General features: G+C 40.4%; 4 non-coding genes across 4 annotated transcripts; 3 read left to right on the forward strand and 1 right to left on the reverse strand.

The window, feature by feature from the left end:
- Positions 1-5,390: 5,390 nt before the first annotated feature.
- On the reverse strand, positions 5,391-5,462 carry trnam-cau (transfer RNA methionine (anticodon CAU)). Its single transcript has one exon. It is a non-coding gene; the product is annotated as a tRNA-Met (tRNA).
- Positions 5,463-6,838: 1,376 nt separating this feature from the next.
- On the forward strand, positions 6,839-6,926 carry trnay-gua (transfer RNA tyrosine (anticodon GUA)). The gene is given in 2 exon segments: positions 6,839-6,875; positions 6,891-6,926. It is a non-coding gene; the product is annotated as a tRNA-Tyr (tRNA).
- A 3,488-nt stretch (positions 6,927-10,414) lies between these two features.
- trnal-uag (transfer RNA leucine (anticodon UAG)) lies at positions 10,415-10,496 on the forward strand. Its single transcript has one exon. It is a non-coding gene; the product is annotated as a tRNA-Leu (tRNA).
- A 3,450-nt stretch (positions 10,497-13,946) lies between these two features.
- trnaa-cgc (transfer RNA alanine (anticodon CGC)) lies at positions 13,947-14,019 on the forward strand. The gene has a single exon. It is a non-coding gene; the product is annotated as a tRNA-Ala (tRNA).
- The last annotated feature ends 8 nt before the right edge of the window (positions 14,020-14,027 follow it).

The following is a 14,027-nucleotide window of genomic DNA, read 5'->3' on the forward strand; positions in this document are numbered from 1 at the left end:
CCATGTACCAAGACCTTACAGTATATTCATGTTAATTAAAATGACCAATGCTATTGGACATTAGCTGGTGCTTTTTGAAACAATTTGCTATTTCATGCAGGAAAGAAAGGAAACCCGACCCAACGTTTGCTTTCAGGTGCGGTTCATTCACATAATGGACATCTATTTCTGAGGAGCCTGATTTAAAATCACACGAATCCGGTAGAAGTCGAACCTACAATCTCATGATGCAAAATCAGATGCGCTATCCATTAAACCACCGGCCAATCATGTAACCGAATTGCACCATGGTGAGTTCAGCACTTCAACTAGTAATACACCACCCCATCTAAAATTTCTAAGTGGGAAACGTGTTTTCTACATTTTTATCAGTTTTAAAATATCATATCTTTAAAACAGACAAAGGGTTTGTGTGTCACTCTGAAATTCTGATTGATTTAGAATTCAAAGAAAAAATGTTTTCTTCAACAAGGCAGTGAAATTATGACATCTTCACTCTACTTCTCTCTTGTAGTAAAGCAGACCTTGCAGTGTGAGCATTTGCTACAGTAAATTAGGTCATGTATCATGTTAAATCACTTCTTCAAAACAAAACATTTCCTGGTGCACGTTTTTTCTCCATGAAAAAAATACATTTTTCCCTTACATGCTTTCTCATTTTTTTTCCATCAGAGTACAGAAAGAAGATAAAAGGGAAAAGCAGTGTCACAAAAGAACTCCGTCACCCTTGGGAGATGTCAAGCTCATCGGATATGAAAAGTGCCCAATAAAAGCAATTTCTCTTCATTTATCTTAGCTTTAGGGCTGCTATTGTGTGTGAGGAGGCAACTTGCTCAGCCAGCAGACTCAGCGCTTACTGAATACAGGTATGTTTTGAGTGTCATGCTGATCGTCTTATAAATGCAAAAGAAACTTTTAAAGCTGATGAAGTAATTTGCATGTGGCTACAACATCCCTGGAAGAGAGATTTTATCAGTTGCACATAATCGGTATTTTTTACTTTTTGTTCAGCACTGGAAATATATTTTTTTAGGTGTTCTTACGAAGATCTCATGAAGTATTGCCAGGACCTACCTTTAGCACTCAATAGCGATATTAATGGAGTAGAAATGTAAGATACATTGATGATCTGAGCTAAAATAGTCCTTACGCGCCTCATGTAACAGTGTTCGTATTCATAGCAAGTAATATTCTTTTTGAACCCCAAACGTTGCTATTGCATTAAGCTTTGTGCGACCATTAGAGGTTTCGGTAGCTTCTGGAGAGCGCACTTTTCCAAACCAAAACCTATAAGAACATTGTAGCGGCAATGCTTGTTAATAAGACAGAATTAAGTGTTTCTGTGCTTTCCCAAATGAGGCCTCATCTCTCCCTTCACAGGCTGCACCACAGAGAAACTATTCATGCAGGCTGTTTTAAAGATGTTTTCTTTTGATAAGGGACAGCTCCCAAATGGGGATGCCCTTAGCTAAGCCTGGCTATCATGATCAATGGTCATCCATTGGTGCCTATCTGTCTAGGGAGTGCCAGATGGACATCTGGACTGCATTCCTAGGTGTCAGGAGTAAATGACTCATATCTCACCTTGATCAACCAATCAGGGACTGGTAGGGCCGAGTAACCCATGTGGGACTCTGATGCCCATGGAACTTTCAGCCAATGAACGAGCTGAAGTTCCTCCAGGTAAAAACAGGCAACACGGAGGGCCTGAGAGAATTCTGTGGACTTTTCTAAAGATAATTCAAAGGAGAATTCCAGGGCAGGACGGCCCAGGAGTAGAAGGCTTCCAAGGGCAGGACATTCTCGCAGCGCGCCTCCTGACCATCCTGAGACTCAGCCTGGACAACCACGGAACAGCCAGTGCGTCTGAGTGCCAGAACTTTCCTTTGTTCTAAGAGTCTAGAGCGGAGGTTGCCAGAGAGTAACCAGAGGATCCACCCGAGGTTAGCACCAGCAGCAGGCCTCGTGAACAGGTCAGAACTGTGGACAGCTGAATCACTATTCAGAACTAGCTCTTCATCAGGAACGAACCGGTCCTCTTCCTGACCTGCTGGGACCCACAGTCATCTTTTCTCCTTAACTTTGCTAGTTAAAGCCAACACTGACTAGCCGGTCAGTGAGCATCAGCAGCACACTGTCGCAAGCTGCACAGCACAGCCTGGCACGGAGCCAGAGAGCCCGCAGGAGATCTTAATCCCCAGAGATTGGATGAGTATTCAACTTCAATGCATTACAGCTCGAGAATTCAATTGTTATTCCAACCAGTTGATATCAATTTAATTCCTAAGAGTTTAAGTACTTGTTTTGAGTATCTAATGTAGAAGTTGTAACCAAGTTCAATCACGAAACGGTCTAAATGAATGATAAATGAATGATATACTTGTCCTCTTGATATATGTAACTCTTCGTAACTGACGGAATATATACCTTTTGTATTCTGATAACCCTCTCGATAAGATCTGTTAGGTTTACATGCATATTCTATGTATTAATAAATGTATCCTCGTGTATTAGTACCTGTGTGTGCGTTGTTTGAGTTATATCGCATGGTTGGATTCTAAAGCCATCAAAAGAATCAATTTTGTGATTTACTGCTACAATTAATAATTGTCCCAGTAAATGCCCAAACCCCACAGAACTGGTGCCTTCAGAGAGCACACTACAACATTATTCAAGGTACACCATGTCCCAGAATCGCTCATCGGGACTAGGATTAATATCAATGGAAAGTACTTCAAAATAAAAGTTTTAACTGAAATATTAAAAGAGTAGGAAAGCATTTAAAATAGAAAAAATCAGTTCAGATGATATTTAATTTTTGAGAAATGGGCACATACATCAGCTCAGTGAGCAGTGCGAGGTGCTCTCCTGGAGATGATGTTATATTAGTTAAAATCATGTGATAGTTGAAAAAGCTTAATACTTAGTGAAACAGCCAGCACAAATGGTTGCGTTTGTGATTATGTCACTTCTCTACTATAGCAGCGTCGATAAAAGACCCTCTGAAAGCAGTAAAGCACTGCTTAACTGAATTCATTGCTATTTGGAGAAATCCACAAACTCGTGTTTTTCATGTGCTTTAAAAGACAGCCATACTCACCAAAAAAATAATGACACTGCAGCTGATTTTTTCCGAAGCACAGTTGACCTTTCTGAGCCAATGATGAAGCTCACCCAGTGAATACTATAGCAGAAGGTGGAGTAAAGTGCAACTTTGTAACTACTGCAACCACAGGAACAACTGCAAGAAGCAGAATCAATTTCCCATCGAATGGTGGTGTTGTCTGAGGTACGCGATGTGAACGTGTGGAGAGAATCCCACAATTTCTTCAAAACTTTGACAAAGTATTTCTAATGGAGCGCTGTGCGCAAAGATTGAATAAGCTTTGCTCCTGCCGATGATTCTGCGTGAAAAAGCACAGCATTCAAGTTTCACAGACAAATGCACCATGCCTACAAAACCAATTTAAAAAACAATTGCGGCACACTACGATTCACACTGACTCAAAAGTGATCACGGCAGATGTTGTTCCTTGCATAATGCTAAAGGGACCAAAGAGCATTGCTGTTGGAACACAAAATGAGGCTTTTTTATACCTTGATGTTAAGCTGACAAAGATTATCTTGAAACACCTAGTTCAGTCTCTCGACAGACTGTCAAGCAAAGCTTTTACCCATTGAATTCGCAATAGAAGGAAGGTCAACCCACCAACACTTAGCAGCGGCAAGATTCAAACCTAACCCAGCGAAGAAAATGGAGCATAAACCCAGCACTTAGACCACCCAGCCACACTCCCAACACCTTACTCTTTTGGAGAACGTCGGGTGTCAACAGACAACACCGTTGAAATCGCTGAACTGCCTAGCGGACACTTTGTCGCCTTCTTCTGACCTGTATTTAATGCGGTTCTCTGAAAACTTGGCACGTTATATCTGTGCTACCTTTATGGAGGGCACACTCATAAGAATCATAGATTCGATCACAAGCGTCAAAAAATGTTTATTACATACTATATATAAATAATAAGATAATTCCACACTCATATGTGTTATATAACATTTATAAACATTTTGGGAGGCTGACATACAGTAAAGAAAGTAATGCTGAAGGGCTGGAAGTCCTGGAAAGGGTTAATAGAACCTTCTTGCTTTCGACCTGGAACAGAGCCCACAACTGCCAGATCAGTGACCCCTGAGCCCAGTTCACAGAGAGGAGAACCAGGAGCTTTTTTATGTCTCTAAGAGGGCTGGGAGGAAGGATAAAAGGGGGAAATGTGACATGAGTCCAGGCTGTTCTGTTTGATATTGTTCATGTAGCAGCACTGATTGTCTGAATATCTTCTGGTTCTGGATTATGAGGATTGAGAGCAGTACAGAGTTGAGATCCTGTGTGAGTGTGAGCCTGAGCTGTGAATCTGACTGAGAAGAGAATAATGAGTTTTTATTCTGCCTAAGAATTTTCCAGAGAATTTTTCCTGATAATTTTTCTTCTTTTCCAAGTGGTGTTACATCCCCTTCAGATACTCTGCACAGACTGCCAGAGAGAAGAGGAGAGAGATGGACAGATAAAAGCACACACAGCAAGAGACACATATGTCTTGATTTACTTTGAAGCAAGTGTTCATTTCTTTTCTGGAACAAGTTGTTTCTGAACTTCAAGAAATTCATACAACTTCTGAAAAATAAAATACAAATCTTGCTTCTCAGGACAGAAGAAATGCTGCAAAAAAAATGCCAGTGATTTGTGAAAAGCAACGGGAATGTGTCCCTGTGCAGCTGTTAAACAAAGGGCTGGTGGGTCAAACGCACTCAGGGACGCGCTTCAGATTGTGATGATGTAAACATAATCTCCCCTAAAAATTGAAGGGATTTCTTCGCAAACCCTCTTGAATGTTGCAGGAAATCTTCGTGTTTTACTCGTGTGCAACTACAACAAGTAAACAAATAAGTACCTAAGTCAATGTCCAAGAAAACCATCTTCACGTGTGGAATTTTTCTTTAACTGGCTGTTGGGAGAATTCATTTATACACCCGTTGTATCCTTAGCAAAAATATTTTAAAATTAGAACACAGATTTGTTGGAGAACTTGACAATCCTTGACAATCATTATTAAATGAGCATTATACAAATGTGCGTTGATATTTTTAATATGTACCTTAATTGTAATATATATATATACATAATTGCTTTGATATGGATGTTCATTTGAAGGAATTGAGGAAACTATGAAGGATCGCAGAACAACCAAAGATACATTTGGGCATCTGCTATTGGTAAAGATGAAAGAGTACCTTAAGTGTGAAGCTTTCATACACACGAGAAAAAAAAACAGTTTTAATGCACTTCATTAAACTGATGGTATGCTTATCAATCGTGCATAAAGTGTACATAGCAGAGGATGGTTTCGATCCATCGACCTCTGGGTTATGGGCCCAGCACGCTTCCGCTGCGCCACTCTGCTGACAGCTGCTATAATGTGATTCAACACAACTGCTCTATCTTTGCTTTCTAAAAGTGCGCCCGAGATGAAAAGTCTAAACGGTAAACGCAGACGTCACTTTGAGCACTTGGTCTTTTATAGCACAAATCATCACCCGCTGCTCTACATGGGCGTGTCTTCAATATCGTTGAGAACCAAACCTTCTGCTTTCCGAGGCAACTGATTCTTTCGTCGTTAATTCCCAAATCTTCAATGAGAATCAGTGAAACGAAAATCAAACACATGTACACACTCGCGTCCTAACCTGAAAGAAAAATCTACACCCACTTTATAATACTGAAAATGATTCAGGAAGTACAGCAAAGTTCTAAAACCAGCGAATGCATCTGCATACAGTACATAAAATGTCAATTTTTCAAAAGTAAAATCTTCAGCTTTGAAAGATTACCATCCATATATTTTCGTTTTTCTCTTTTTTTACATAACACGCTTTCGAGAAACAAACTGTCTTTTAATTAAGGTTTCATTAGAAAATGTGTATCTTGGTTTGCCAAGTTAAAATCGGCACATCCCAGTGGGCAAAAGATGTAGAATATACGACTATTGAACGCATACCAGACGTGTAACTGTGCTCCGTAACTGGTCTAGAATGAAATTGATTATATGTTTATTATACATAAATGGTTGTAGTTCTATTATACGGATAAATTTAGAAGACTACTATACATATATAGTTAAAGGTCTATTATACATCAAAGAAAGATTTTTATAGGTATAGAAACTAGTAAATAAAGCCAATGATTTATTTTAGACATTTATTCTTAAAATATACAACTATTCACACCTGAAAAATATGTAGTTCAAATTATACATTATATACAATATTGTAATCAACAAATGTCTAACCATCATAAAAAACACAACTAGTAAACTTCAGTTACAAATTCTAGTAACATGGCAATATATATATATAGTAATGACAAACACAAACTAATTACATGAACACGGTAATATTTAACTCAAAACCACATTTCGAAACTTCTTTATTTCCACGAAAATATTATTAATGTTGCACAAACGCTACTTTCTAATAAAGACAGAAAGAAACTATTTGTTTTGTGTCTCATGGTGATCCTCCTCTCGATACTAATGAAATGTTTAATATGATCCCTCGAGAAAAAAAAGGAGTCAATTTCCGCCTGGAATGATTGATGCCCCATCAAACATTTTGTAATATCCCTGGAAGTTTATACAGTAGAATCCTGGTTCGTGGCTTAAATTCAAGGTAAACAAGACTAACGAAACGAGTTGGAAACTTGATGTCAAAGTGGGATTTAAATCACCCGGAACATTTCACTACATTGGGCAGTATGTGCTAGGGAGCATTGCTTGACATCCCTTCGATAGCTCAGTTGGTAGAGCGGAGGACTGTAGTGGAGTCAGTAGGAAATCCTTAGGTCGCTGGTTCGATTCCGGCTCGAAGGAAGGTGCTTTTTGTGTACTTTAATCAAAGAGTTAAAAAAGCGAATCTGTTTCATTCAGACATTTATCAAAAGTTCAATAAACGACGAAGTAGAGGTTCCTGTTCCGAATTCAGCCCACGTCTGATTGTCTTGTTTTGGCCAAGATCCGATCTTTGAATTAAGGGACTACTCTGTCTGCTTTGTAATTCAAAAATACATACAAATGTCAAGTTTTTTGTAGATATAAAGGTGTTCTCTGTTTTCAAAGGATAGGTACTTAATTGGCATAATGATTTGGTATTGATTTTGTATCGTTGTATTATGAAGTTTGTGCTTTCTGTGTTTTTATCGTATTGTGAACTTATTTTTTAAACAAATGCTTACAAAGGCAAACAGGGCACACATCTGTTTATACCAGTGGTGAATTGTACATTTGTACAAGCTACTGTGCACTTCTGGGAGTATAACAGGTTCGATATAAAGTGGCAAAAATATAAAAGGGGAATATACCCCAGACTGCGTATAAGCTCTCGTTGTGACTGTTGTTTTATTTTTAGATAAAAATGGCATACTGTGCACGAAATGTTGCAGAAACACAATTTGATATTTTAATAATTATTATTTTAATAATTTGATCAAATTGAGGCCCAGGATCCAAATCTTCAGTTCTGATTTTTTTAAGTGATATCTTTCCTTCCTGTCGTGGAAGTCACACGATGTGAGCAATTGTTTTTTTTACGTTGCGATCCAAAGATCCTCAGGCGCACTGTAACCAAACCAGGATGGATTCTGCTCGGAGCCGGACTGAGCTCATTCTCACTCCCTGTGCTAAAAACAGAATTAGCTCTTCCCCGAACATCGTCTACAGCTGCTGGATGGTGCTCTGCGTCTTACTGCTCCGGCAATTACTTTGACGAAAGACAGATCACTTGTGCGCTTTTAACCTTCTCGCAGCTGCAGCTATAGCCCTGAAAAAAGCATTAGCTTTATCAGTTTTTACATTAATCTATTTTGAATCAAAGTTTGATATTTTTTTTATTGCATTTTACATTACAATTATAATAATAATAATTATTATTATTATTACGCACACTTATATAGCGCTGTTCTGGATACTCCACTCAATGCGCTTTACAGGTAATGGGGACTCCCCTCCACCACCACCATTCTCCTGAATGATCACAGAGTCAGGACCTCGGTTTTACGTCTCAGCCGAAGGACGGCACCTGTTTACAGTTTAGTGTCCCCTTCATTGTACTGGGGTATTAGGACCCGCATGGACCGCAGGGTGTGCGTCAAGCGACAGAAACCAGACGTGTGTCGGGCTCGGCTGCGAGCAGGACAATGACATCACAGGGACAAAGTAGAGGAAATCAAAAGGGTTCTATAAAAGACCTGTGTAAGCTGTTGGTTTGCAGTCTGGACTCTAAATCCTCCGATCCGATTTTAAATCTCTCTAATACCTGAGCTGCGGCTTCTTCCGAGTATTTATTCGTATACTTATTATGTGTAAGTGTATAGATGAAACCTTTCATATATTGTTCAGTTTAAATCAAAATGCTTTACTAATACAAGAGAGAAGTATAGTATGAAGGATGTGACAAATCTATGATTTCTTGGAACAAAACGGTTTTTATTTGCATTCGAAATGAAGCGGAATTTTAGCGGGACACACAAACCCTTTGTCCTTTTTAGAGTTTTTAGAGTGAACAGACATAAATGTAGAAAACGTGTTTTTTAGCACTACAATAGCAGGGTCAGTGGCATAATGAATAACGCGTCAGGCCTCGCGTCAGAAAATTATAAGTTGGACTGCCGTCTGGCTTGTTGCGTTTATACCACTTACGTTGTTTTATATAAATGAACTCCACCTGAAAGCTATAGAAAACACTTTGGGTAAGTTGTCTGCAGCCTCATGCGAATTTCGACAACTTACCCAAAACACTGTACTGTCTGGAGATCAGCTCCAGCTCTGAACTCAATTGCAATGAAAAACCATGCGTAACAAAACTGGAGAACAGCTGAACTTGTGTTCAGTTCGGTGATGAGGGATCAGAACTGTCCTTGTTGTAATTAGCACGAACTGCACAGGCTCTGAATCAGACCATGTCAATTAGTCTGATCAATGTAGGACACGTTAATGTAGAATTATTAAAAGGTTTATTAGTTAGTTAGTTCAGGTTTACCCACCTGAACTAATGTAGAATTATTACTTGGTCTGTCTCTTGTTTGTATATAAATGAATGTCTCTGACAACTTAATGTTAGTTTTACGATGTAGGTCAGGCGTTGACATATGCACGAGTATACTAAATGTCTCACTCCTGATTCAACTCATGTTCTATAGGAGATTGGCGATTCCTCCTGTTTCTCATACAACCATATCAGAACAGACGCCCATTTCACCCAGCTCTGATTCAAGATCGACTTGCATCTTTATCCCTTTTTTGTTCGTGATCATTATTTTCTTTAGTTATGATCAATATTGAACTTTTTCTAAGTGAAATGACAATAATCAAACATGCAGGCAGATTTTTGAAAAGTATTCGGAATTGACAGGGTGCCCCTTTGGAACAATCGTCAGAAATTGTGAGAAAATGAAAGTTATGTAAGCTCTCACACAAAGCATTGAAGATTGGAATCTGAGTGTAAAAAAGTTACCCGTCTCCCAATGATAGGCAGGGATACACACCATGACTCGAATAGACTCAGCGAACTTTAACACCTATGATATTACGAGTGCTTTGCACGTGTCGAATTTCAAGAAGGAACTACTACAACAGTTGTGGACATAATTCAATACCACCGGCAAAGTCCAATGCCGGCAACATCTGAGAAAATAATGTTCACTCATGGAATTTGGTCTTTGAATGGCTGGCGGGAAAATTCATTTATACTCCTGTTGCACCCTCAGCTGAAACATGTTAAAATAACAACGCAGATTTGTTGCAGAACCTGACAAGAATTATTGGGTTAGCACTGTATGTATTCTTGTATATTTACTTTAATTTTAATATAAATGTAAACATGCATGCTGTATAAGCTATTGTAATTTTAAAATATGTTAGCTGAGGATGCGAAGGGGGCTATTATACCTTGTGAAACACACAAGGAACTGTAAAAAAGGCTGTTATTTGAATAAAATTGGCGATCACAAGAAAACCACAATTTATGTGGTATTATCATCAATATCCTTCAAAATCTACGTTCAAATGAAGGATTTGAAGAAACTATGAAAAAAGCAACAGTAATAGCAGAGGATTTTGATTTTTGCTCTTCAAGTCAGCAGATCACCGTAGAGTTACACCCCTACAAACAGCACAAAGGATGAATCCCACCACCTTCATTATTGCTGTGTTTGTGCCAGTGAAAGTAGCGTTTGTGTTATTGAAAGCATCTCGGAAGATGAAGGTGCAGTCACTTCCACATGTCATGATATCATTAGATCTGACGACAAGAGCTGAAGCCCCCCCTAGTCCAAGCCAGCAATGTGAAGATGGGTATGGAGGAAGGTAGCGTGGCTGAGTGGTCTAAGGTACTGGATTTAGGCTCCAGTCTCTCTGGGGGCGTGGGTTTGAATCCCACTGCTGCCAAATATTAATGTTTTAAGACCTGCAATACAATCAGTAAAAGCGCTTTTTGTTAGGCTGCGGGAGGTGTTTAGAGATAGACTTTCTAAAAGACAGGCTTAACATCAAGGCAGAAAAAATATTTTTTCTCAATAGAAATTCTCTTTGGCACGTTCAGCTTTATGTAGGGAACAACGTCTGCCGAGATCACTTTTAAGGCAGTGCACATGATAGTGTACCGGCAAGTACATTTAATATTGGCTGTGGTGGTGAGCTGCTTTTGTCTGTGAAACTTTTAATTCTTCACGCCGAATCGTTGGCAGGGGTAAAGCTTATTAAATCTTTGAACATAGCGCTCCATCAGAAATACTTTGTTCGTGATCAAAAGAGATCAGAGGATTAACTTCATGGATTCACATAGCATACCTTACAGGAAAGATTTAAAAGGGGAATTGATTGTGCTTCCTGATGTTGTTCCTGTGGTTTCTTTGGATACAAAGGTGAATGTTCTTTGACGTTCTGCTAGAGTATCCACTGGGTGGGCTTTATCAATCAGCTCGGAGAGGTCATCAGTGCTCCGTCTCCGGAAAATAATCAGCACTGTCGTTTTTCCCTGTGCTGTCTTTTAAAACATATAAGATCACGAGTTTACAGATTTCTCCAAATAACAACTATACATTTTAACCCAGCGGTTAGCATTCCTTCAATCCAATAGTTTTACTCCGGGTAAAAAGCAGCGAAATATATAGAGAGATTATATTCAAATATTTAAACGTTCTTATTGGATTACCTGTATGGAGATATCGCTCAGAATTCCTAATATGATTTTGAGTTCAGTTTTGCTTTACTACTTTCAGAGTCTTTTATTGACCTTGCTGAAGCAGAGAAGTGACATAATCACAAATGCGACTTACCTGTGCTGCTGTTTTTGGTTAATAATGATTATTGCAAGGAAAAAAAACAGCTCCTTGCATTAAGAGCAAGAGCAACCAACACGCTCGCTTGTTGAGTTGGGTTTTTTTTCCGTGGTGCTCTTCCTCAGATGTAAAGTTATTTGGCGAGCAAGGACCTCTGAGAAGGAGCCTGAATCCATCAAGAACTCAGAAATTCTAATATCGCACTACTGTCTTGTGTACAGAGATCTGCTTCTTCCTTTTTGAGTGTTTTGGTGTTTAAGAGCACGCTTCCTACCTCGAATGTTAGTTTCAGGAGATGTGCTACCGGATAAATGATTATCTTGAAAAGGTTTGGGGATGCACTGGCCGGGATTAAAACCCGGCTCAATTATTTGGAAGTCACCTGTACTACCAACACACTTCTAAGAAGCACCCGCACATTTTCGCAATCCTCTCTCTCACCTACAAAGTTATGAAGACACAGACGACCAATGAAAACTAATTTGATTCACCCAAGGCTTCACTCTTCTGTTGTGATGTTGTTTTAATTAGTGTTAGCTGTGATGAGGTATTGTTTCTGTCTCTTAAAGTTTAAGAGTCTGCTCCTTTCTTCCTGGTATAGAAAAAAACATGTTCCATCTTTGTTTACAAACACCACTGTAAATTATTTGTCCATCTCTAAAGCCTGTGTGTATTGACAAGGCAATTCAAAAGCACATATTAAATAAGAACACGATCCTTCTTGTTACCATTCCCGTGGTTGGAGCGTTGTTTCGCCCTTTAACGTTCTTCTACAATATTTACAGACAGGGCTTTATCACTGGAGTTGTGTGCATCGGTCCATGAACATCAACTGTACTGCTGTTTTTCTATGCGTAATTTAATCGCAAGCACTTAAAAGATGCAAAAAGATTTCAAGGAAAACATAATTGAAAGACAGTCGAGTAAGGAGGTAGAAAAACGCTCTCCCCCATTGAAGAATCAACCACCGTCGCCCATGTGACTGGATATAAAAATAAATTATTCATTTCAATTATTCTTGAAGGGTGGATTGTGGTCAGTGAACATATGCACATCTTTAAGTCAGTTCCACCATCTGTGCCATAGGGGATGTAGTTCAATGGTTTTCATGTATGAAGTTCCGAGTTCAATCCCTGGCATCACCAGATGTCTTACATTATTGTGCTCACATCGCAATCTTCTGTTGAGTGAGAACTCTTTGCTCGTGTTCATAGAGAGACAGGTTTACACAATTAAACTCAGTCACACACGAAGTGCTACAGTGTTGCTCTGCTGTTTTAAATGTACCTCCAAAGCATTTTGTTCTGTTAACTACCAAATGATTTGAACTAATTTTACATCATATTCAGGAAATCCAGAGAAGGTCATCAGACTTTTAGTGGCTGTTGAAGAAAACACCTGTTGAATCTCACCAGGGATTTCTTGAGAGATCATTCAGCAAGCGAGTTAACAGGGGTTAACGTAGAGAGTGGCGGAGGTGGGATGTCAGGGCTTGACGTCACTGCTTTATGCAAAGAATGGAGGGGTGGTCGTCAGGGCTATATGACTGTGCTTCACGCAGAGAGTGGTGGGGGTGTGATGTCAGGGCCATACGACAGTGCTTTACACAGAGAGTGGCGGAGGTGGGATGTCAGGGCCTGACAACACAGCTTAACGCAGAGAGTGGATGGGTGGGTGTCAGGGCCATATGACACTTCTTTACGTAGAGAATGGCGGGGGTGGGATGTCAGGGCTTGACGACACTGCTTTATTCAAAGAGTGGAGGGGTGGGTGTCAGGGCTATATGACAGTGCTTTCCGCAGAGAGTGGTGGGGGTGGGATGTCAGGGCCATATGACACTGCTTTACACAGAGAATGGAGGAGGTGGGATGTCAGGGCCTGAAAACACAGCTTAACGCAGAGAGTGGAGGGGTGGTGTCAGGGCCATACGACACTTCTTTACACAGAGAGTGGTGGGGGTGGGATGTCAGGGCCATATGACACTGCTTTATACAGAGAGTGGCGGGGGTGGGATGTCAGGGCCTGAAGATACTGCTTTACGCAGAGAGTGGCGGAGGTGGGATGTCAGGGCCTGACAACACAGCTTAACGCAGAGAGTGGAGGGGTGGGCGTCAGGGCCATACGACACTTCTTTATGCAGAGAGTGGTGGGGGTGGGATGTCATGGTTATACGACAGTGCTTTCCATTGAGAGTGGTGGGGGTGGGATGTTATGGCCATAAGACACTGCTTTATGCAGAGAGTTGAGGGATTGATGTCAGGGCCATACGACAGTGCTCCACTCAGGCCTCTGCTTGAATTTGTACTCCTCCTCTCTCCCTACCTCTACCTCTATGATATTTGCACTTTCTGGAGAGGCGATTTTCTCCACTTCAGTAGCCCGATTGCGTGGAGAGGGCTGTAGAATGTGGCGCCGCCTTTCCTGCTCCGTCCATGACAGGCGTGCTGGTCTCTGGAGAGAGAGCACGGTCCATCAGCGCACTCCAATAAAGGCACTGGAAGCAGCTGAAACGCATTGGCGAAGCTCAGCACTGGGCCGCTGGGCACATCTTACCACTGTTTCCGTAGTGTAGTGGTTATCATGTTCGCCTCGCATGCGAAAGGCCCTCGGTTCGAAACCGGGTGGAAACAGACTGGCT

This window comes from Lepisosteus platostomus, chromosome 5 (assembly GCF_059453375.1).
Source record: "Lepisosteus platostomus isolate fLepPlt1 chromosome 5, fLepPlt1.hap1, whole genome shotgun sequence".
In the NCBI taxonomy this organism is placed as follows: domain Eukaryota; kingdom Metazoa; phylum Chordata; class Actinopteri; order Semionotiformes; family Lepisosteidae; genus Lepisosteus; species Lepisosteus platostomus.